This window comes from Trachypithecus francoisi, unplaced genomic scaffold (assembly GCF_009764315.1).
Source record: "Trachypithecus francoisi isolate TF-2019V2 unplaced genomic scaffold, Tfra_2.0 Lachesis_group16, whole genome shotgun sequence".
Lineage (NCBI taxonomy): Eukaryota > Metazoa > Chordata > Mammalia > Primates > Cercopithecidae > Trachypithecus > Trachypithecus francoisi.
In genome coordinates, this window is record NW_022681461.1 from 58,441,577 (window position 1) to 58,468,228 (window position 26,652).

Here is a 26,652-nt window from a genome sequence, read left to right on the forward strand (position 1 = left end):
GGCGGATCACGAGGTCAGGAGATCGAGACCATCCTGGCTAACATGGTGAAACCCCGTCTCTACTAAAAATACAAAAACTAGCTGGGCGAGGTGGCGGGCGCCTGTAGTCCCAGCTACTCGGGAGGCTGAGGCAGGAGAATGGCGTAAACCCGGGAGGCGGAGCTTGCAGTGAGCTGAGATCTGGCCACTGCACTCCAGTCCGGGCGACAGAGTGAGACTCCGCCTCAAAAAAAAAAAAAATTTTCCCTTAATTATGTAATACACAGTTCGTGGTTCCCTGAAGAAACATCAGGTTGGTATTTCACTTTACATGATGAACTCTTATAGAACTCTCACAATCCTTCTCAAACGCGGTCTCCTTCAAGAAGACTTCCCTAAAAATATGCCACTCCTACTTTCAATATTGTGTCATTACCTTGTGTGCAATATCTGTGTATCACGTATAATTTTTTACTGTTACTTATGTCATACGATTATGTTGCTTACACGCTTGTTGAGTCTACTAAACTATGAGTATCTTGAAAGTAAAGACACAATTGTATTCATCTCCATATCCCTCATACTGCAGAAAATATACAGCAAAGGATAGGTTCTGAATGGATTTTTATGAGTGAACAAATCAATGAATTTGTGGCCATCTTCTCAGAAAACTCTAATCATTCTTAGGTGGTAAAAAAGGGGACTGAACTATCATTCTTAGACTTGAAGCACTAAACACTAAACTGAACCACAATTTAAGGAAGTCTAAGAGAGGTTCCATTTTTTCCCCCTAGTGGAATACTACTGTTTTTGATGAAGAGAGATCAAACTCCTTCAACAATGTATTTAGACTTCCTAATTTTCTGGTGCCATGAGCATATGATTAGTGTTATTGTTCAGTAAGAAAGCACTGAATATTTAAGAATCCAAAAATTACAAGGACCTAGAATAAGTCCTAACTCTGTCATTTATTACTTATGTAATGTTAGGCCATTTACTATTTTATTTTATTTTTTTTGAGATGGAGTTTCATTCTGTTGCCCAGGCTGGAGTGGGGCAATCTCGGCTCACTGCAACCTTTGCCTCCCATGTTCAAGACATTTGCCTGCCTCAGCTGCCTGAGTAGCTAGGATTACAGGCACCCACCACCACGCCAGGCTAATTGTTGTATTTTTAGCAGAGACAGGGTTTCACCATCTTGGCCAGGCTGGTCTCGAACTCCTGAGCTCGTGATCTGCCCGCCTGTGCCTCCCAAAGAGCTGGGATTACAGCTGTGAGCCACCATGCCCAGCCAGCAATTCACATTTATACCTAAGGCTCAGTTGCCTCATTTTCTCATCTGTAAAATGGATAAGATTACTTTCTTAAAGTAAATGGCAAGATTAAAAGAGACCATTTAGACTGGGGGCTCAGCACATGGGAAGCATTTAATAAATGCAAATGATCAGAGGCTGCAGCCTCTTGATTGTAAGGGAACTTTCTTGATTACAAGGAAATTTTTGATTGCAAAAGGAAATGTCTGTGCTGTTTCAGCATTTAACATAATCTTTACTATGGTTTGTGGTAGCTTTCATATCATATTAAAAACTGTCTTTGAAAATGTGGAATGAATATTATTGATTTAAACAAATGTGTTTTTAGTACCAATTGAGATATTCATATACATTTTTTCTCCTTTGATCTATAATGTGATCAATTACAGAAGTCATTTTCTAATTTTGATCAGTCCTAACATTTCCAGAGTAATTTCTTCATAATTAAAGCATATTATTATTTTACTAAATTGCAGAATTGATATGTTATATTTTTCTCCATTGTATTCTTTTATGTTACTTTTATAGTTCATATTGTTTTGCTGTCGGATTTAGGCTAACTTAAGGAAATGAAGATGGGGAGTTTCCATCTTTTTTCCAATCAGCAAATAGTATAAAAGCTATTTGGTCTTCCAGCTTTGCTTAGTTTTGAAAACTTCTTGAATTTTTGTTTTTTCTCAAATGTATGTGCTGTGTAAACAAAGAAAAACATTTATTGGATATTTATTAAGTAGTAGATAGTTTACAAACATTATTTCATTTTTACAATACTAATCTATATTTAGTAATACTATTGCCATTTTCCAGATGTGAAAATAGATTCAGAGGGTTTATTTGCTTAATGTAAGCTGTTGTATAAAGGTAAAACTTGTTCATAAGCAAATCTGACTCCATTAGTCCATCTTATCCATAAACATGGAAACGGAAAAAGAACAAGCCTGGGCAATACATTTCAATATCCTGTAAGAACAAAGAAACAAATGTGGAGATAGATTAAAAAAAAAAAAAAAGAAAATATCACTTCTCTATTTTACAGTTCTGAAACAAAACATATTCAGCAAAAAAATTTAAAAATCAGCCTTAAGACAAATGACATTCATGAAATAATCCTTTGTTTTAAAATTTCTATTCTGAAGAATCTAAATTTGCAACATTGCCAATAATAGAAATACTACAAAACAACAAAATTATGTATAATTTTTATCTGTAAATATAAATTTATTTTCAATTTTAAAAATATGAGCTAAGAAATTGATTATAAAAAGTAATAAGTAAGGTGGCTGCCAATATAAAAGGTTGGGAAATCATAATTTTAAAAAGTGAGAAAATAATTGCATGGCGGAAAAATTGAATATAAAGAAAAAAATAATAATCACCAACATCAAACGACACATTTGCATGTTTGGCAGTGCTGTAGTATATCAAAGTTAAGAAGGCCATTGCCTCAAATGAGGAAGAATAAAATTCATGTTTTTTGTATAATTTCTTAGAGTCCTGGTATTACAAGTTTGTGACTTCACAAAGGAAGTCTCATTGCCCAAAGAAAAGTATAGCTCCAAAATATCCAAACATGGCAAAGTGCAAAAATAAATCTGCATTTCCAAATACACTAGAAGTAATATTTCTTATTGTAAAATTGTCTTATTTCTCATTCAGGCATAACCACTAAGTCTCTTCTTAATTACAAGGTCAATTTTAGAAAGCAGCAGGTGACATTTTCTTCTTGATAATTAGCAATGCCATTTATAGTGAATAGAGGAACATTCCTTCATGGTTATACAGTTTTTAATTTAAACTTGCTGGCTCACTATAAAGACTTGCTTCATCTGTGGTTATACAATTTTTAATTTAAACTTGCTGGCTCACTATAAAGATTCACTTCATCTATTGTACAAACACATATTTTCATATATCACTTCCCACCTACCATATGCATGTCATTGTTTGTAAGGGAGACAATAAGACAGATCAAGGGGATTAATTTACAGCTATTGCTGGGGAGGGGCTGGATTTCTGTATAGATAAAGGTCACAGGGCTGAACTATAGTACCATTTGTTCTCTATAAAAGTAATATGACCCATATTCAAAGAGAATAGGCATAAACTCTGCTAAAGTTCAGAAAATTTTTACTGTCACTGCTTTCTTTCTCTGTGTCAAACTCATAGGTTTGCACAAAGTAAGATAGCTCTGTATCATGATATTTATGAAGAACTGACTTGGAATACCTTTTTCTGTATTCAACATTCTTTTGTGGCCATGTCGAAAGGGACTAGATTTTCCCACCAGGTATGTAAATTTCTCATGACTTAAGAAATGAATGCTGGAAAAATAATAAAAATACTAACCAAATTTCAAAGATTCTTGAAATGTTTAAAGAAAATAGTTGGTGATTGTATAAATCACTTAATAATAAACCATTTAATATCTCCCAAGGTAAATACCAAATGGCTTTCCTTTTGCCCAAATTGTCATGATCAGTATACACTATAACAAACAAACAAACAAAAATTCAAAGTTGTAGAACACAAAAGTAACACAATTGCATTTCTATACACTGAAAGGAAATTAAGAAAATCATTTAATTTATAATGGAATCAAGAATAAGAATAAACTTAACTAAGAAGATGAATAACTTGTAACTAAAAACTAAAAAAAAATTGCTGAAAAAATAAAAAAGAACATCAATAAATGAAAAAAAATTCTATTTTAATTAATCAGAAGGCTTAATATTGTTAAAATGTCAACACTGCCCAAAGCAATTTACAGATTTAATGCAATCCCTATCAAAATCCCAAAAGCATTTTTTTCTAGAAATCAAAAAATTCCATCCTAAAATTCACTGGGAATTTCAAGAGACTACAAATAGCCAAAAACATCTTGAAAGAAACAAAGTTAGATGTCTCACACTTTCTGATTTTAGAATTTATTACCATCATCCCTTGGTAAATATGGGGGATTGGTTTCAAGATCACCGGAGTACCAAAACTCACTCATACTCATTGGTCCTGTGTTCAGCCCTGGAGAACCCACATATGTGAAAAGTCCACCTTCTAGATACAAGGATTTCATATTCTATGAACACCATCTGCATTTAGTTGAAAAAACTTCATACATAAGTGTACCGCAGCTGATCAAACCCACGTTGTTCAAGGGTCAACTATACCAAGCTACAATAATCATGACAGTGTGGTACGTGTATAAAGAAAGGCACATAGTCCAAAAAAACAGACAGCTCAGAAATATACCATCTCATACAAAGCCAAATGATTTTCCACAAGAATGACAAGATCATTCCGTGGGAAAAGAACGGTCTTTTCAACAAAGTGGGAATACTGGATATCCATATGCAACAGAACGAAGATGGACCCTTACTTTACCTACACCATAGATCAATATTAATTCAAAATGGATCAAAGACCTAAACATAAGAGCTGAAACTATAAAACTCTTTGAAGAAAACATAAGGGTAAATCTTCAGGACATTGGATTTGGCAATGATTTCTTGGATATGACACGAAAACCAAAGACAAGAAAATAAATGAAATAAAAAATGATAAATTGAATTCTATCAAAATTGAAATTATTCATCAAAGGACACTATCAATAGAATAAAAAGGCAACCTACATAATGAGTGAAAATATTTTCAAATCATATATCTAAAAAGAGGTTAATATCCAGAATATATAAAGAATTCCTACAACTCAACAGCAACAACAAAGCAACCTGATTTTTTTGAAAGAATGGGTAAAGGACTTCAATAAACATTTCTCAAAAGAAGGTATACAAATGGCCAACAATCACATGAAAAGATGCTAAATGTCACAGTCATTAGCAGAAAGACAAATCAAAATGACAATGAGCCACCAACTAATACCTGCTAGGATAGCTACTATTAAAAAGAAAGCAGAAAATAATAAGTGTTACTGGGAATGTAGATGAATTGAAATGTTTGTATACAGTTAATAGGGGTGTAAAATGGTACAGCGGCAATGCAAAATATATTGCAGGTCCTCAAATACTTAAAAATAGAACTTTCACGTGATCTAGCATTTCTACTCTGAGTATATATATGAAATAATTTAAAGCAAGATTTTGAAGAGACATTTGTATATCCATATGTATAGCAGTATTATTTCCAATAGCCAAAAGATGGATGCAGCCTGTGTGCCCATTGGTAGATGAATGCATTAACAAAATTTGGTACACATATACAATGGAGTATTTTTCAGGAAAAATAAAAAGGAACGAAATTCTGACACATGCTGTAATATGGATAAACTTTGAAGGCATCATGCTGAATAAAATAAGCTAGTCACAAAAGGACAAAGACTTTATAATTCCACTTATTATCAGGTACCTAGAATAGTCAAAATCATAGAGACAGAAAGAATGATGGTGGTTGCCAGGGACTGGGAGGAGGGAGGGATGGAAAGTTATTTTTTTCATGGATACAGATTTTCAGTTTTGCAAGATGAAAAGAGTCCCAAAGGTTGATTGTGGTAATGGTTAAACAAAAATATGAATGTATTTAATGCCACCAAACCATATACTTAAAAATGGTTAAGGTGGTAAATTTTATGTCATGTGTATTCCACCACAATTTTTTTAAAAGTTTCCTTTTTTGAGTAAAGCTTAAAATGGAATATGCACTTCAATATTAAGAGAATATCCTAAGACTACATGTCAGAACAGATTCTATCTTTGCTAAATAATCCTGAGACACTCTAGCCCTAACAAGAAAAAAAATTAAACAATAAACGATTTAGAACTAGAATATTCAAGTTAATCATCAATAACCTAAAACATCAAAAAAGGAAATGAACCCATGAAACTGAATTATCAGTGAATGTCCTTTGTAGTTTCTCAGCTGCGGTTAAAGAACTACATATGCATCTTTAAACATTAAATCAATTAAGGATGCTACCTGTCACTAAATTAGCTTACACTCTGTTCAGAACAAAATTTCCAGGGTGATTAGTGGCAGGGTTTATAATTCCCCATGGTAATTCTTAGAGGGGAAAAATCTTATAGTAGCTCTACATGTTTATAAAACATTCACATGTGAAGAAAACTGAATTAGGAAATACTTCATTTACTTCTACTCTATGTTTTATATAAATATGAGCTATCTGTTTTAGAGGACTAATCTCATTTAACCAAAACGTTAGTGCTTAATAGTGGTGCTTCTAGGGTTGAGTGAATAAGGTATATAATATCTAAATCTTTGTTCCTTTTCAAGATGTAATTCAGAGAAATAGAATGATGGAGTGTTTTAAAATGACTATCTTTAAATGTGGTCTTCCAAGAATTAATTTCAGAACCAGCTACATTGACTGACCTATTTCCTAAATTAGGTTTAAATAGAAAAATCACAAAGTGCCTCAATCACAGGGTGTCTCTTTTTCCCAGATCTCTATCAATAGTTTTAAGGCTGCTATTATGGGTTCATGCCACCAATTCCCATCCATTGCCTACTCCTTGTCCACACTGTCTGCCATATTAATTTATAGGGAAATTAAGTCACTTGGTAGGATCACCTCTATATAAGCCACGACAGATTGCGAAAATGCCTGTAATACTTTTTATTTACCTTCATGAAGAGGAGGAATCTCTTTCCCAACCATTGAAACTAGGCAAGTTTTTCAACTCACTTTGTGTAGAAGAACATGAAGGAAGTGAAGTTATATATACAGCTTTTCGGCCTAGGCGGCAAGAGCCCTTTCAGCTTCTATTCTTAGTTTGCTGCTACCATATGAGTAAGTACAGGCTAGCCTGCTGGAGAATAGACAAAATGTAGGAGAACCGAGGTATCATGGCCAATAGCCAGACAATTGCCAGACATGTGAGTGTGGTCATTTGGAATTAGTCAGTCCCCGGAAAACACAACAACTAACTGCACATATATGATCAGGCTCTCCGAGATCAGCAGAACTCAGCCATGTTTAAAAACTGACCAGCAGAATTATAAACTAAATTAATGGTAGTTGATTTTAAGCCACAACATTTATGGTAGCATTTTATGCAGCAGTAGGTAATTGACATGTAAGTCCGTGTCATTTAAGTACATCAATGTAATACCAAATTGATTACTATTTTTTGTTCTATAACTTGATCGAGTATTCCAGTAATTAAAACAAGGCCTGATTTCTCTTTATACTCTGTTTTACCAGGTGCTATGTTTAGCTACACTTGTGTCAATGAGTTCCATATGTAAGAATCAAGATTACATAAGAGGCAGTGTTGTGCAGTAGTTAAATGGTCAGGCCCTGGAATTAAACAGGCCTTGTTTGAGTCCTTTCAACCATACAGCGGTTCATTGGTCTTGGATAAATATATTAATTTCTCAATTTTTTTCTTCTACAAAATAAGGGTTGTAATACCTGCCTTATAAAGCTAAAGTGAGGACCAAATAATAGAACATATTTAATGTCTCATGTACAGTAGGTCTTAAACGGGTTTTAATTTTTAAATTTTCTACCACAGTGTAGGGCCCTCATGTTTTTGATTAATATATAAATAATATATAATTTTCAACTCCTTTAACTCCCATGGTCTCTTTTCTTTAAGTGCCTTTACATTTTGTACTTTAATAATACAAGTAAAACTCTTAATAGAGCTTATTATGTGAAAGAAATAATTGCACATAATTATATAATATATATTAAATATATGTATTATATATGTGTGTATATAGTATATATACGTGTATATATTATATATATATATAAACACATACATATACATATATTGGCTCATTTATCCACACATGAGTTGTAAGAGGTAGAAACTATTACAATATTCATTTTAGAAAAAGGAGGCATCTAACAGAAGATAAATCACCTGCTCTGATAGTACTAAAGAAGTAGTGGAGGCAGCCTGGCACTAAAGCTCATGCTCTGAATACTGTGCTATGCTGCTGGCCTTTTACCTTTTATCATGCTCTGGAACATTCCTGTCTTGTGACTGTGTTGATAAGGGCAATATCCAACACTATAGCATTTGTTAGGGATTAGGGGGAAGTAACTTATCTAGTAGAAATCAAATCCAGTGAAAATCTACATTTTAAAATTAAGAACAACAAAATCAAAGATCTTATCTACTAAGGCATCTTCTCCAAAATGTAGTGTCTTCATACTCATTGCACCAGCTGCCTATGACCTGTGCAAATCAAATATATTTTCACAACATGAGCGTTGTCCAGAGAAGCCAAAATGGAAACTCTCTCAAATAGAAATTTCTTTAGAGTTTGACTATATTTTTGTTGTTGTTATTGTAAAACGTAGATAAATTACTTTCTTTTTGAAATGCCTATTCAGCTTACTTCTTTTTGAGATCTACTTTAGGTGTGTTTTCAAGATTAAATTCATCTATAACTATAATTTGCTTAGCTTCAGAGAAGATAGAGTCATTTGTTTTGAAGTGGAGCACATTTAAGATACTTTGAACTGTATTACTGAAATCAACTACTTAAAATGAAATTCTTCTTTCTGCCTTTATGAAGATAAAATGGCAGATTAACAGATGACACACACATGCACACACACTTGCTACGATACAATGACAATAATTTATCCTACCAATAAACACTTTTGGGGAAAAACGATAAATAGCACATCCCCCTCCAAAACAAAATATCTCTCCCTATACTTATTGCCTATAACATATTAATAATACATAATATATAATAAAACATTTAATACATGTACTGAAGTAGACATAGGACTTATAATACCAGAACTAATCTCATATATCTGAAAAAGAAGTAACATTTTGCTGATGCATTTTAAATACAAATATAAATTCAGTAAATTGAAAGTTATATTTACAACCTATTAATTTGGAAGCTAAAAAGGATGAAACAAATTTTGCATGGAATAGCAGTACTCTGCCACCATTGGTAGAAAAGCAATCAAAACATAGTTTTGTTTTGTTATTTGTTAGCTTTAAGGGACCATTACCAACAGAAGTTTTTAAATATGCAAGTATATTGTGCTGATGTTTTCATACCCTTTGCCATGTTTGTAAAAGATGAGGGTAGAGAGGTTTCCCTGAGGCACACATAAATGGAGGTTTAGTGTCCATCCAAGAGGATGGAGCTCAATAGATATAGTCTAAGGTTGTTTAAAGGGAAATTGCACCAAGCATTCTTTACCCTGCTTTTATGCCTGTAGCATTTCTAGTTGTTTTTGGAGAGAGAACACAGATTATCATCTACCTGCCAAATTCTCCTTTAACAATCAAGATGCACTTCAGATGTTACTTCTTCCTGTCCTTCCTGTGAAACTGAAAAGCATGAAGTCCATATTTTTACTGGAAAATTTATTTATTAATATTTTACTACAATTTTCCTTTCAAAGGTTTAGCTATCATATCTCATAAACGAAGACTGGCACTTAGCACATAGAGGCATTTTAGAAAACCTGATACCTGGTTTCTTACCTCTCAGCTGCTTTAGATATCAAATGAATCATCTGTTTCTATCCTATTTATTTTTCTCTCTTTAAAAACCACACATGAGCATTTCCCATGCAGTAAACATTAGGTTAGATGCTGCAGGGGATACAAAGATGTTAAAACACAAGAAGACATAGTCTAGAGGAGTTGAAAAACCCATTAAGAGCTCTTTCTCCCCTGAGCTCTACTCTGGATGGATAATGGGACACTAGAGGGGTTTCTTGCAAGTGATCCAGCCTACCTGCTCTCACACATGTTCCTGCTTAAGAGATATGAAGTCCAGGTGTGTATGAATAAGATCCCTTCACTACTCAAACAACAAGCTATTATTATTTACTGAGGATTCATTGTGTACTTAGCACTTGATGTATATTCTCTCCATTAATCCTCTCCATAATCCCATGAGGGATAATCTTCATTTTACATATGAGAAAACTGAGGCTGTTTATAAAGGTTAAATCATTTGCTTAAATTCATACAATCAATATGATACAGATGGATTTTTCACAGGTTGTCTCATTCTAAAATCTAGGCTTCTAATTTCCATCTAAACTTGTCTCTTTGTCAATCATTTTATGCTCCTATTCCATAGACTTTTAAATGAACGTCAAATTAGTCCAAATCAGCTCTCTGTGGCATAAGGACAATGTGTTCATTCCAAAGGTATTCCTTTGTGTTACACATCAGGCGAAAAAGCTGTACCAGGAAACATCACTCCTTCTTTGTTAGATGAGGCCATCTCCTTTTAACCACTTCAAGATATAGGGGAAAACTCCTAATATAGAACTTGGCATAACTGATAATATTATATGAGGGCATTCAATAGGTCAACCTCCTCTGATTTTTCAGTTGAGACCCTTGAAATCATGGTATTACATTATAGATCTTATTCTTTATTTCTCTAAACAGTATCACATCTTTTTCCTTTGCAGAGTCTCTGTGTGTAATACAGTCAGTTACACCCAGGACAGTAGCAGCATGAAACATCTTCGATCATTTCCCCAGGATGTTTTAACATGGCAAAATATTCCTTAATCATAAAACGGTAACGAGTTGAAGCCAGTCATAGCCATGTATCACTCCTTAATTTAAAATGATGCCTCACCTAATAATGCAATTTCACAGAAGAGTAAACAAAACAGCCATCTATTTGGCTTTTATATTTCATCAGAGGATCAGGAACAAGGGTTTCTGACATTTGAGAGGATTCTTTGGGCAATCTTTGAGAAAAGTGGTTAAGAAAATCACAATATGAATCATAAGCAAAGGAGGAAAGGGGATCTCGCCTACCTTCATCCTCTGGCTGATGAAGCAGAATCACTGCTTTTCCACAGAGGAAGGAAACTATGAGATTGTACTAGACTGTGTTTCCATTTTCCAAAAGTAGGTTATTTTCATGTCTAATCAATTCTTTGGTTCATCAGGATGGTTAATTGCTGAGAAAGTCATCTGATCAAAACAACCGGACCTTAACAACTGTTTGGCAATGCAGCGGGGTTTTCAGTCATTGACCTCAATTGACTCAAAAATGGGTGATTTATTCAGCTTTAATCAGGGCAGTGATGCTATTATAAAGCTTGACTCTGCTTTTCATCAGGATCATGGTGGGTTCAGATGTATTTGCTGCTGGTTACACAGTACATGCAGAAGATTTGGAATAGACACACCTGGATTTGAAACTGCCTCTGTCAGTTATGAATGACTTTTGACAACTTACTTGAATTTTTCAAAGATGGGTTTTCTCACCTGCATAATAATGAAGTTAATATCTACTGCATTTAGGGAGAATGCAAAGTAGTATTAAGTGGTAAACTATTAGTGCATCCTAGTTCCCTTTGTTCATCCTTATACTCAAAAGGCCTAGCCATATAAACAGAGAACATGACTCTTTATCTTGCCTTAAGTATCTAACTTGTTAAAAATTTTTGGTTGAAAATAAAGCATACTGTTTACTTACATACTTTTTTGACAATTGTATCATAGCCGTGAAAAATAGAAACAGTACTATTCTAATAAATCATCTTAACAGCTCAGTAAGTGTTTAATGTTTGCTTAGCACATTTATCTCTTTAAAGAAAAATGAAATAGATACAAAGAGTATTCTGCTATTATCCTGCCCCAGCAAACTTGCAGAACACATTGCAAAGACACTGTGCATTAAGAAGAATATATTGTATGCTCTGGACTGTTTTCTTCCTAAAAACCTCACAGGAGTTTAAAAATTTTAGATTAAAAAAATAGTGATAGGGTAATTGAACAAAGCCCCTTTTTCTTCCCTATATGGCATAATAACAATGTGTTAGTTCCAAAGATATTTCCTTGTGTTACGAATCAGGTTAAAAAGTTGCATCAAGAAACATCAATCTGTCTTTGGTAGATGAGGTCCATTCATTCTTAGGCACTCTTTAATATGTAGGAGAGAACTACCAATAATGAGCTCTGCAGAACTGATGATATTATATGAGGAAGTTCAATAGGTCAACCACCCCCACCTTTTTCAGCTGAGACACCTGAAATGCTAGAAATGTCCAATGACTCAAGGAATCCTTTAGTTTTAGAGTAGAAGGTGGCAGTAAAAATAGTCTTCAAGCTCTTATACACTAAACTAGCTAATTACTGTACTCACCACCACTAAAGTACTTCCATTTTCTCATTTCTCTATCTTCCCTTTTATGGCTTCTTAACCTCACCAAAGATGTAGCCCCTGGTGTTCCAACTGATTTTGAATCCATGCATATAAAAATTGAGAAGTGGGAAAAAAGAGGGAGGGATGTAAGAAATCGAAGATAACCTAGGTAGGATATTATGAGATTTGCAGTTCAGTTTCACAAATATGTAATATGGGTCACTGCTTTTGCAAACCCCTGTAGCACCTATGAAGATTAGTTAGTTATGTTTTCAAATTTCCTACATTAGATATTAGATATGTGTGTGTCTGATCCTCAGTTTCATTTCAATGATGGTTGATTGGTAACAGCTGACTGGAGCATAATGTAGAAGATTATTTATCATAGGCTTGGCAGAAGAGGGTCCTGGTCAAAGTGTCAGCCATGTGACTTAGGAGAGTGAAAGATACCAACTTTGTTTTCAATTTACCATCCCAGGCCCTACAGCATAAAATTCAATCTTCCTAGTATGGCATATAAGATTTGTATAGCATCCTACGCTCTGTCATAGCACACAAGCATAACAAAGTACTTACAATTGACAAAATACACCATGCTGTTTCACTTCTCTGAGCCTCTGTTCACATAACTCTTTTCCTAGAATATTTTCTCTCTCATTCCAATGTCATCCTCCTAGAGAAAATCTCCTTATCTTTTAAATCCAAAATCAAAAGACTTTTGACTTCACTTTATTTCAAATAGATATGACTTACTTTGTTTCACTTATATTTTTCCTATATGTCATCAGGATACTGTCTTTAGTGAACGGGTTGCTTACACTCAATGTTGTATTAGTTATGCCTTGCTGGGTGACAAACTGACCTAAAACTGGATACTTAAAACAAAAAATGCTTACTTTTTTACAGTTTCTGTGTGCCAGGAGCTCAGGGCTGGCTCAGTTCATGGTTTGAGCTCAAGGTCTCTCATTAGATTGTGGTCAAGGTATTGACTAGGGCTGCAGTGAGTTCAGCACTTAATGGGGTCTAAAGAATCTGCTCTCAAGCTCACTTGTGGTTGCTGTCAAGCCTCAGTTCCTTGTAGGTGATTAAACTGAGGGCCTCATTTCCTTGTACACCAGTGGATCTGTCCATTGGGCTTCTTAGAACATGATAACTTGCTTAGTCCAGCATGAGTGATGAGAGAGACAGAGAGAGAGAGAGAGAGAGAAAGAGAACTCAAGGAAGAAGCAACAGTCTTTCTTAATAACCTAATCTGAAAAGCAATATCCTATCACATCTGTCACATTCTATTCACTGAAAGCAGTAAGTCTGGCCACATTCAAGGGGAAGTGATTATAGGGAATATAAATATTAGGAGCTGGGAATCATTGTGGGGGGTGGAGAAGGTGATCTAAGAGGCTGTCTACCACATCCAGTATCTTCCTAACTAGACTTAAAGCAATTTGAGAGCTGAAACCAAACCAAACCCAATTTCTCTGTTTTCCTATCATCTGCCTAGTGTCTGGCACACTAAATATTGAAGAAAGGAAGAAGACAAGAAGGGAGAAAGAGAGAGAGCAATCAAAGCTAAACACATATTAAATCCCTTAAATAATTGGAAATGACTGATCTATAGAACAATTATTTGGAAGAAATAAATAGAATTTTAATATTTTAGTCAAGATTGAAATTATATAGAATTTCTAGCACCATGGCCCTTGATTATGGTATTGACAGAAACAGAGTTTGTGATTTAACAACTCATATATAAGTCTGGAGAGAATCACTGGAGTTAGAAATAAAAAGACCAATTATGATCATTCTCCCAGTTCATGGCAGCTCCTTGCAGTATATTCTGTGACTCTTTCAGAAAGCCCTGTGGCTGAAACATTGACATTTATGGATGCAGTTTTATGTAATAAACAGAAGTTCAATTATCTTAAATGGGCTGTTTTAAATGTTTTATCCAAAGTGATTTCCAATTTAGGCTGATTTCTCCTCAAAAGCATAGTGAAAAAGTATTCCTTCTCTGTCTCCAATAATACTTAATAGGACATTTTTTCCCCTTTGAAATCTAGTGCTCTGTTTTTACTTACTCCCTCTCTCTTTCCCTAAATATGTAGGTGATGGGAAATCACATATGATTGAAATATAGTCCTTGCCCTAATAATTCATTGTATGTACATCCAGATGAGCATTTAATCAAAAAACCGTAATGTAATATAAATAAACGTGCCATACCATATTCTATAAAAGCACTATAGGGTCACAGGAAAAGAGTGATTAGCTCTGCCTGGAAAGATCAGAAGACCACACAATGAGATATTATTTAGACTTTTACTGTTAAGGAGAAGGTATATACTAGTTTGTCACCTTTTCAAAAATAAACAGTGACTATGGGAGAGATAGTGTAGTTATGGGTCAAACTTGTGGAAAACAGACACTGAATTTTATTAAAAGCTCATTTTGACACTAAAAGACAAAATGTGAGTTGAAGTTGTACCTGAATTTCAACAAATCATTTTCCCCAATCAATATTAATTTAATTTTTAAAATAAGATATTTACTAATATACATAAAATAGAAATATTTCAACTGCGATTTCAAGAAAAAGAAAGGAACTGATAATGGAAAAAATCAAAAAGCAAAACTTTCCCTGTTATTGCTCAGAGTGGCAACTATATTAGTTTCCACTTCCTATTAACTGTGATTGATTTTGTGGCAATTTACATGTATTAAAAATATTCACATGGGTTATTCTGATTGCAGCTTCAGGACTAATAAAGGATGGTCTGCTTTCAGATCTGAATTGTGCCTCTATTTTCTTTGCATTTATGGTCACATTAATCATGAATTTAGAATAGAAAAATGTTACAAGACACACTTTGTATTAACTGAACATTTAAAATACAGAATTCTGATGTTTGTATTTAATTTCTATTAATTTCCATAATAAAACATTGCAGATAAAAGAGACGTTAACTTCAGCTTGACTACATTTTCAATTTATTATCAGCCATATATACTGAAGATTAATCACAATTCCACTAGTAGAAAATGAATGTTGTTAAGAAATCTTGTTTTAATTTCTGGAGAGAGTAGAAATGAGGAGGAAATGATAGCAGTAAGCCAATAAGAATATGCATTAAAAATATCCCAATCTTGGATTTTCTTGAAAAAATATAGTTTCAGAAAGACTAAGCATAGTAATTAATTGCTACTTTTTATCATTCAAAATGGCTTTCACCTCTCATTAAAAGCAGGGTATGATAAAGACATGGAAGAAGTAACAGTAGATGGTTTCATGGGAAGGCATCATTGTATACAATTCCAAGTAGGAAAAGTATGTTAAGATGTGATCTTGCAAACAGGTTTCTTCAATTATAAAACCCAAGCCTGTCATCCCTTTCCCACTCTCCCAGCTGCGACCCTTCACCCTATATAAAGGGAAGATCTCAGCCACTGGGTATATAGACTAGTCTCTAAAACTCTTCCACTTCTCATTTATTCTGCAAATATAATTTGCAAAAATTCTATATATCAGGCATCATGCTGAGCCAGAAAAGCAGGTAAGTAAGAAAAGTCCCCTCTACTTAGGGACACGCACACCAGAAAGAGGAGATGATCCTCAAAGCCTGGGATAGTGCTGATGGAAAGGAAGGGACAGATTTAAGACATATTTCTGAATGCAAATAAAGAAATCTTCATTAAAATCTGGATATGGTCACAATGAGATATCACCGCATTCCAGCAAGAATGGTCATAATTAAAAATTCAAAAAGCATTAGATGTTGATGTGGATGTGGTGAAAAGGGAATACTTTTTACACTGTTGGTGGAAATGTAAATTAGTACAACCACTATGGAAAACAGTATGGAGATTCCTTAAAGAGCTAAAAGTGGAACTACCATTCCATCCAGTAATCCCACTACTGGGTAGCTACCCAAAGGAAAACACGTCATTATATGAAAAAGACACATGCACACGTATGTTTACAGCAGCACAATTTACAACTGCAAAAATATGGAATCAACCCAAATGCCCATCAACCAATAAGTGGATAAAGAAAATGTGCTATATATACACCATGGAATACTACACATCCATAAAAAAGGAACAAAATAATGTCTTTTGTAGCACCTTGGATGGAGCTGGAGGTCATTATTTTAAGTGAAGTAATTCAGGATTGGAAAACCAAATATCATATGTTCTCACTTATAAGTGGGAGCTAAGCTATGAGGACTGCAAAGGCATAAGAATGATATAATGGACTTTTGGGGACTCTGGGATGTGGGAAGAGAGGGTTGTGAGGCATAAAAGACTACACATTGCATACAGTGTATACTGCTTGGGTGATGGGTGCACTAAAATCTCAGAAATCACCACTGAAGAACTTATCCATGTAACCCAAAATGACCTGTTCCATAAAAATTATTAAAATAAAAAAAGAAGAAAAGGAAAAAAAAAGAGAGTCTCCAAAATACTGAAAACATTATTCAGCTAGAGGACAGAGATCCTCCTGGTTAGTCAATCATCCGACCCCTGATTGTGTCTGGCTCATGCTACAGCCTGCTCTCACTATAACTATCTATCTTGTAAGAGCACTGCCAGAATAAAGTTCTCGAGCACACACACGCAAAAAAAATACTGGAGATGGGACTTGAGAAATGACATATTTATCCTTCCTGCATTTGGCTTCCATCAAACAAGAGGTCTTCTGTTTCAATATTCTCCTTAAATATCTTATTCTCCTATGCTCTCAAGGCCAAAATTTTTATCACATTTACTTCAAATGATAAGGCTAATACAATCAGATATAAATATTTCTCTTTTGTTTCTTTCCTAATCCATAATTTGGACTCACTTATTTTATTCTCTAGTCTGAGTCATAGCTTGGATATCTATTCTTCTCTATTGTTTTTAGAAGGTTTATTGACTATTTTCACGGAACGTTTGTACAAAAGAAGGAGGGAAAACGAAACACTGATATAAGCCATGAAGACTATATTTTACCATTCTATTATTAGCTTAAAGTATTCCAGGCTCTCTCTTGATCCACTATAACCTGTATATTTTTCTTCCTTACACGTTCATTTTACTTAAAAAAATTCCTTGTCATAAAACCCACTTTTTTCCCTTTAGCAGAGTCGACTTTTGAGAAACAAAGTTTGTCCTTTGTAATTTTTTATAATAAAGAACATAAAGTGAGCACTCATTATATAAATATTAAAACGAACTCACTATAGGAAATAAATAATATAGTCCAAATTCAAACAACTACACGCACTAAAGGCTATGTCTTAAATGAAAACCTGTTCAATTTTACTGTAAAGTAATTCGTCTTGTTTTTTGTAAGTCATTTTAACCGTATTTCATAATTTAACACTCTAGTACCTTTAGAACGTTGTGATCTAAGAATTACCTCAAATTTTATTTAGCGGTATCACTATATATAAGAAGGGTTATTTTGCTTTGTGGCCAAGAAAACTTCTAAATTAGCAAAAATCGTGATGTCTCATATTTCTAGGACAAAATCATGCAATATAATAGAAAAATAGGAGTTGCTCACAAATGTTCTAATTATTTCTGGACTGTGAAGTTTGATGCCGAATTGTCATTCTATCTGACTTCAAGATTACTGCAAAGGACTATGTAGAATGAAATGTAATGGCAGAAAAAAACAATGTAGATTGGGTACTGGAATGCAGGCTTACACATTTGTCCCATGATCTTCAGTCCTGATGGCTAGGATTAGAACGAGAATATCCCTTCCTGCTTTTGTGTATGAAGTAGCTCTCTCCTTGGAGAATGGAGTATCAGACTAAGAAGGCAAGTGATATGACAAAGGACCATGTGGCACTGTAGTTATTATGAGCAATGCGGTCAATAGAGAGTAATAAAAATCAACACAAAAGATAATAGAATGAACAAAACTTGGAAAATTGTTGGATAAATCAATAGAAAGGGTGGACTGGGGACGTGAGATTTTAGAACAGTAAATACTCACTGATTGATTGACAGGTTGGTTTAACATACTTGCCACTTATTTCATTCTCAGTGTTTCTATTTGTGTCTGCCAGCAGTGATCCATAATAGAAAGCAGTTACCAAGATTACTAACTTGAGAGCTTTATTAATAGTCTCTCTTTCTGTTAACATAATAAGTAGCCCACTCTACAGTTTCTCAGAAGCTTTTGACCAAATTATCCATAGCAACAACCTGTAATTGCAAGGACTTCAAATATTTGTTATGTTTTGTTTTTCACTTAGTAAACTCAGGACTTAAATTTACTCTTTACACAATAAAAATAGTTTTGAGATCCAAACAACATAAAATCTTAATGGAAGATTAGTTTCTGCCAAGACCTTTGCAACCTAATAGTTTTAACTATTGGCACTGAACATAGACATATGTCATAACACCTGGAGACACAGATTCTCAGGATTCTGGCAGGAAACAGACGGGACAGTCTGTTTGAGAGAGAAGAATAAGGAAGAGTATTTATAAAAGTGTGGCAGAGTATAGAGAAATGAATAAGAGATAAGGCAGTACTGCATGGTAGCAAGAGGAGGAAGTCCTTACCACTGCAAAGCCTGATGGGGCAAGGGTAAGGAACGGTTCCTGGACCCTTGAAAGCATACTTCTGTGGAGAGAGTCATGTGATAAGAACCGTAGCCTTCAATAAAGAAAAAGAGCCACCCTTCGAAGACCTAACAGAGTGAACTGGGGTTCAAATACCTCAATGTGATGGTTACTTATAGGTATCAACTTGACTGCATTAAGGAATACCAAGATAACTGGTAAAGCATTATATCCAGATGTGCCTGTGGGTTGTTACCAAAGGAGGTTGGTTTATGAGTTGGTACACTGAGTGGAAAAGGTCCACTTTCAGTGTGGTGGTCACTATCCCAGGCTGGGGCCTAGATAAGACAAAAAGGCAGAGGAAAGGCAAACACTTTTCTTACTTTGTCCTAGAGCTGGGACACTGTTCTTCTTCTGCCTTTGTACATCGTAACTCTAGACTCTTCAGCCTTTGGACCCTAGAACTTATACCAGCAGCCTCCCAACTCACCACATTCTTGGGTCTTCAGCCTCTGACTGAGAGTTATATCTTGGGCTTCCCTGGTCCTGAGGCTGTCACATTTGGCTGCAGACATGTTACTGGCATCCCAGGGTCTCCAGCTTGCAGACAGCCTGTTGTGGAACTTCTCAGCCTCCAAAATCACATGAGCCAATTTTCCTAATAAATCCCTTCTTACACACACACAAACACACACACACACACACGTGCAAGCAGATCACTTCTATCTTTCTGGAAAACCCTGACCAATGTATCTCTTCTCCTCCTTTCTCATCTCTTGATGCCATCTCCATTTTTTAAACTCAGGAAGCCAAAGGACAAGGGACCTACATACATCAGACTTCTTGAGACCATAGAAAGATAGAGAACAATGGAGAGAGGTTCTGAGGACAAACAACATATATTTGGCACAGAAGGCCCTATCATAATTTTCCAGTGTAGCACAAAAAAATTCTGCCAGGTGTATTTTTCATATCATTTTTAACAGTTTAAATTTTTACTGTTAACACCACACACCCAACTACCTACCCCTCTTCTAAATGTATTTCAAACAAAGAAAATGACTTTTTTTCATACAATAATTATCAGACAAGTGACTTAAGAATATAGGGAAACTTATCAGGTTGAAACATTGGCTTTGGTTCCAGTAATCTAGTCTCCTTTCCTTGTCACATCAAAGGCCTAGGGCTTTCATGATGGTTCCCTTTCTGATTATATTGATTTCTGTGGCTATTGAAAAAAAAAAATTATCATCCAGCTAGTCCTCTTCTGTCCCAAACCAGCTGGGATGGTGAATTTTATGGGTCAATTTGAGTGAGCTAAAGGATGCCCAGATAGCTAATATAACATTATTTCCATGTGTGTCTGAGAGGGTTTTTCTGGAAGAGATTTGCATTTAAATCAGTAGATCTAGTAAAGAAGATCCACTATCTAACTTGTTGAGGATACAAATAGAATAGAAAGGTAGAGGAAGGATAAATTTTCCTTCTGTCTTCTTGAGCTCGACATCCATCTTCTTCAGGCCTCATACATCAGAGCTCCTGATTCTTGGGTCTTCAGGTTGTGGGGCTTAGATATGTGGTTCCACTGGTTCTCATGTCTTCAGCCTCAGACTGAATTATACCACCAGCTTTCTTGGTTCGTCAGCTTGCAGAATGTATATCGTGGGACTTTTAGGCTTCCATGATCACACTGGCCAATTTCTAGCACAAATTTTCTTTTGCATATCTACATATATCCCATTTGTTCTATTTCTCTGGAGAACACTGACTAATGCATCAGCTATTGGCAAGTAGTGATGAGGACTTAAGTTTACAAATCTTCACTACTGCCATTGAAGGTCATCAAGGGCTAATGCCTTTGTCTTAAATCTCAGAAAGCCAGCTGTGGAAGATAGTTCTGATGTTTAAGAAAGGAAGAAGAGAATATATGCATATACATATAATGAAATATATATATATATATATATTGAAAATGTCCAGTAAGCAAGGATCCTCTGGCAGTCATTAGTGCTGTTCATCAAATATTTATGGTTCTCTTGGGCATATTATGTGACTGTGTTCCCCTGCACACTGAGGTTTGGTATGACCATGTGATATGGTTTGGTTCTGTGTCCCCATCTAAAATTCATGTTGGTTTGTAATTCCCAGTGTTGGAGGAGGGGGCTTGGTAGGAGGTGACTGACTCATAGGGGCAGATTTCCTCCTTGCTATTCTTGTGGTAGAGTTCTCATGAGATCCGGTTGTTTTAAAGCTTGTGGCACCTTCCCCTTCACTCTCTCATCCTCCTGCTCCAGTCACATAGGACGTGCTGGCTTCCCCTTTGCCTACTGCCATGATTGTAAGTTTCCTGAGGCCTCCCCAGACATGGTGCACAGCCTGTAGTACGATGAGCCAAACAAACCTCTTGCCTTCATAAATTAGTCAGTCTCACGTAGTTTTATATACAGCAGTTTGAAAATGGATTAATATACCATGAAGCTAGCTTTGTTCAGTGATATGTGTTACTCTGTGAGGAAACTGTAAGGTCTGTTGTATGATTCATGTTGCCATCACCTTCTCTCTGCCATGGGGCTAAGCAATGTTCCAGATAGTGGCTTCTCTGAAACCCTAAATCCTGAATTGAGTATAACTTGATGTGTACATGCCAGTAGCAAACTAAATTTGGGCTGTTGTTAGACTCTGAAATTTGGTGTTATTTTTCACCCTGGCATAACAGAGCCCATCCTGACTGATAAAATCCTTAAGGGAATAACTTAATACCATAAATGTCTTGTTTTTACACAGCAACATTTTGTTTTCCTCAAAACCCTGATTTTTATTATTTTGTTTTTAAAGAGTAAAATTATACTCAGGAGTAATTGCATTTTGTGAATTGAAGCATCTGCAATTTAGGATGCTGAAAAAATTTCTGGAATACTAAGTGTGGATACATAAGAGATTTAAAAAAAAAATTTCATAAGTCAAATGTATACAAAAAGGTGTGAATACTGAAGTTATATAAAGTTACAGGTATACTTTTTTTTTTTTTTTTTTTTTTGAGGCGGAGTCTCGCTCTGTCACCCGGACTGGAGTGCAGTGGCCGGATCTCAGCTCACTGCAAGCTCCGCCTCCCGGGTTTACGCCATTCTCCTGCCTCAGCCTCCCGAGTAGCTGGGACTACAGGCGCCCGCCGCCTCGCCCGGCTAGTTTTTTTTTGTATTTTTAGTAGAGACGGGGTTTCACCGTGTTCGCCAGGATGGTCTCGATCTCCTGACCTCGTGATCCGCCCGTCTCGGCCTCCCAAAGTGCTGGGATTACAGGCTTGAGCCACCGCGCCCGGCCTACAGGTATACTTTTAATGGAAGACACAGGTCATTTATAAAATGTTCGCTTCTGGAAAAATGTCTTTTAGCACTTCAGAAGAATTTGGAAATAGTCCCCCTTTGGAAAAGCAAAGCCATCAATTATGAGGTCAGAAAATTACCTCTGATATTAACATACCATTGGTCTCATGAATTCTTCCTATATTTTTGGCTTCTTAAACCTTCCAGAGCTTAAGTTTAGTCATGCCTTTTAGAAATACCATAGGGTAAAAAAAAAAAAAAATACACAAAAACTCTGAAAATAACAAAAGTAATTTACCTTTGGATTTAATAACTAAAGGAATATAAATATCTCACATAATGCTTTTCTGTTTCAAGTATGACTGCTCTATGAAGTAGGATAAAAAAAAAACAGGGATCACATTAGAACAAAATTAATCAGCTGAAACATAGTACATATGCCTCAATGATTAACAAGAATATTTTATTTCTATCAGTTATGCAAATGAGAGCAAAGCATTTTAAAGTTTTCCCAGTTCACATACTTATTCAGAATATATAAAACAATTTGAATGAAAATGACCTAAAGGCATATCTGTAAAAGTGTGTATACAAGCTGCTGTGGTTTGAATGTTTTCCCGAAAAAGCATGTGTTGGAAACTTAATCCCAAATGTAACAGTTTTGAGGGGTGGGGCATAAAGAGAGGTATTTATATCAAGAGAACTCCACCTTCATGAATTGATTCTTGAGACTTCCAGTTCAATTTCTTGCTCTCTCACAGTTTTTTCTACCTTCCTGGGATCATGCAGCACAAACGCCTTCACCGGTTGCTGAGGTACCTTGATACTGGATACTGGACTTCCCAGCCTCCAGAATTGTGAGAAATAAATTTCACAAAATGACCTTAGTCACAAGTATAGCAGTATAAATTCATTGGAGGGTTTGTTTGTTTGTTTTTTGGTGCATTAGCCCATTCTCTCTTCAGGAAGTTTATATATTAAACAAACTTTCAGTTAAATACAGAAGCTCTTTGTGTAACGAGAAGTGTGAAATCTACCACTTTGTTTGTCTTTGATAGATTTTAGCCCATACTTCATGTTATTTCTTTGTCTTTGATGGATTTTAGCCCATAATTCATGTTATTTGTTCTCAAACTTCAGTGAATATAGGAATTAACTTAGGCACTTATTGAAAAAGCAGATTCCTAGGGAATGTGACTCCAGATAATTTGATTGGGTGGCCAGGGTCAGACATCCCAGGTTTTTCTCATACCAGTTGTCTAGGCAATACACACTGAGAAAACTGCCCAAGAAAGGAATTTTGACATCTTATAAGGGCATTGATTTTCTTCTTTTTCATCATGCATTTATAGTTACCATGCTTTTCATAAATATCTACTTCTCTTAATAACAAAGAAGAAAATAACATATTATCCTATTGATTTGTTTTCCTTGATGAATAGTAAATTATTCTTCCTTGTATTATTCAAGTCCTCTATTATTTGAGATTTATTGCAAACAAATAAATCTCTAGAAGTCTCTGTGGCAGTAAAAATTATATTTTGATAACTTATTGTGTTTAAGATTGTTAGTTGTCTCTGACTTCACTGAACTAAGATACTCCCTAACTTCACCCACTGTTTTCTATTATAAATGCTCTTGAAAATTTACATTGATTGGATCTTTTTATTATTATATTTTAGAAAGCTTTTCTGCCTTGGGCAATGCCTTTGCAATGTATCTTTTTCTATTTGATTTGTTTGAATTTTAATATTTTCCCTGGGATCTCAGAGGTATTTCTTAAATTTCCTAAACATAATAAAAACATTGTTCAGTTTTGCAAATTATTTTAAAAAAGTTTCCTAATTGTCAGCTGGTCAGCTTACTTTGCATTTTTGTTTATTTCTTCTTTAAGGACATAAAAAAAAACATAGTAGAAAAATAAGAAACTAGTTAGCTAAATAATAAGTAAATGAATGACCAACCCAAATCCTACCACTAAGACATAACCACTGTTAAGTTTTTGGTCTGTATACTTCTTTGATTGTTTATGCTAAGAGTACATCATACTTTTTAACAATAAATAATGGATTAATGATTCCACATTATATACATATATTAAAACATCACACTGTACCATGTAAATGTGTTATAATTTGTTAAAGAATAATAAAATATTTTAAAATGTACTAATGTGCCGTATTTATTTTATGAACTTTTTAAATTTCCTTCTTCAATACTTAACAACTATTTTTCTTAGTTATTCTCTCTATTTTTAGGGCCACAGCTACATAAACGTCCCTTAAATGCATTCATGTACTTTCTTGTTTTTAAACATGGACTCTCTTTGAAACAGCAAGCAAGAGTTTACATTCAGGAGAGCCAAGGGCTTCTGCTAGGTAATTAGGCTCCTTTACATCTTCTCTTACAGTGTTGAAAACCATCAGTGGTATAAGCATTCCTGTGACAGCTATATATATATATTCTTACAAACTCATGGCCATTCATTAGTTGAAATCACAATTCTATGGTTATGAAGGCACTTAAAGCTTTTGTTAGTAAATTTGCTTCAATTATAAAGGATCAAATCCTTGTTTTGGTGGAACTTCATTACATAGTATGTATTTTCAGTATACTCAATATTAAAATTATTAGCTCCAATGTTGTTTTATTTTTATTTTTTCACAAGCTGAGGACTCTTACAAATGAGGTTGTAACATATATGGATGGATAAGCTTTAAAATAAGGAGTACCTCAGTTATAATTTTACATAGACCATGGCATGTGCATGAGTGGAAGAGGAAAAATGATGTGTTCATAAGTCAAATAGACAAGAGGCATGTATATGAGAAAGAAGGGACAAAATGAGGTAAGAGGAAAAAGGAAGATATGCTTTCATACCAACTGTCTCACTTCATCTATCAGGTGCCTATTGCTGTGCTTGTTAAAGGTTCTGACTGGGTAAGTACATTAGGGTAACAATAACATTAATAAAAGCTAACGTTCCTCCCATATTCACTATGTACCTACCAGGCACTGTGCTGATGGCTTGATGGATAACATCATTTAAACTCATGGTGGCAGAGGCCCATCTGGAGCAACTGTTGTGGGGATGCCAGCTGCAGGTGGGGAGGCATGGCTGGGGCTGTGCACTCTGTGGAGCTGGCTGAAGCAGGAAACAGGCAGGAGCCCTGACCCCTACTGAGTTGGTGGGGCAGGAGCCCCATGTTCCTGAGTGCAGCTGCCCCATGGTTCTAGACTCAGGCATCCTTGTGCTCTCGGGGGCCTGGTAACCCTCTACCTCCTCCAGCTTGATGTGCCTGCTCCTGCTCCCTGGCCTCTCCCCACTCCCAGTGGCTGCTCCAATGTGGAGTAAAGTTGTGGCTGAGCCTGGGTGCTGTCACAATCTGGCCAGGTGTGAGCACTCTTGGGGCAGTGCTGACATGCCAGACCCCACTGCTTTGGTCCCCTCTGGACTTTGGGTGCCAATGAGTATGGGAGGGAGGCCAGGGAGCTAATGGTGACTTGGTGTGGGCCTGTGGGCGGCCCTCAGCATGGACAGCCTGAGCACCACAAATAGCACATTGACAGTGGCAGGAGGCAGACAGGTTATTAGGTGGGAAGGAGTGGTCTCTGGTGGAACCTTACCTTCAAGCCAGGGACAATCTGAAGCCTGGGCCTGGGCTGGCAGTTCCAGGGGGAGTACATGACTTGGAGTGAGAACTTATGGTGCTTTTTCCAGTCCCACCCATGACTGCCCATGCATCAATCAGCACAGACTTCCTCCCATCTGAGCCCATAAAAATCCCAGACTCAGCCAGACTCAGACTGCCTGTGGATAGAAGCTACCCACTTTGGGTCTCCTGAGAGCTGTTTTGTCACTCAATAAAGTTCCTCTCTGCCATGCTCACCCTCCTTGTCCATGCCTCCTCATTCTTCCTGGATATGGGACAAGAACTCAGGATCCACCCAAACAGCGGGAAGAAAAGAAGCTGTAAGATATTCCTGGCCAGCTCACTGAGCTGCAGATGGTGAAACGCTCTTGGACTGTGGGAGTGAAGAGTGGTGATCCTTCTGGTGGCCCAGTCTTCAGGGTTCCCCAAGCCAAAGCTGCTGTAACACTATAGCCCTCCTATTCTCTGCTGGCACTGGTGGTGGCCACCCCATGGAACAGAAGCAGCAGTGAGGCCAGGCCAGCCCATAAATTGTGGGCCAGAACAAGGCAGCAGGACTAAAAGAGCTGTAACACAAATGGGCTGAAACATGCCCTCACCTACCCACTCACCATGCTGCAGGTGACATGAAAGAGAGAAGAGCTGCAGTCCTTCCTGGAGTCCAGACCTCAGGGCTCCCCAAGCCAGGGCTGTGATAGGCTGTAACACCCTCTTTGGGCTCTGTGGTTTCTGGCATCTCTG

At 36.0% G+C, this 26,652-nt stretch overlaps 1 protein-coding gene across 1 annotated transcript in view; it reads right to left on the bottom strand.

Annotated features, from left to right (window-relative positions):
* Positions 1-25,757, bottom strand: part of LINGO2 (leucine rich repeat and Ig domain containing 2) — a 464,489-nt gene extending 438,732 nt beyond the window's left edge. Inside the window, exon 1 of the mRNA XM_033237532.1 lies at positions 25,268-25,757. The gene's annotated coding sequence lies outside the window, so the exon portion shown is untranslated. The remainder of the gene's footprint in view (positions 1-25,267) is intronic.
* Between the last annotated feature and the right edge of the window lie 895 nt (positions 25,758-26,652).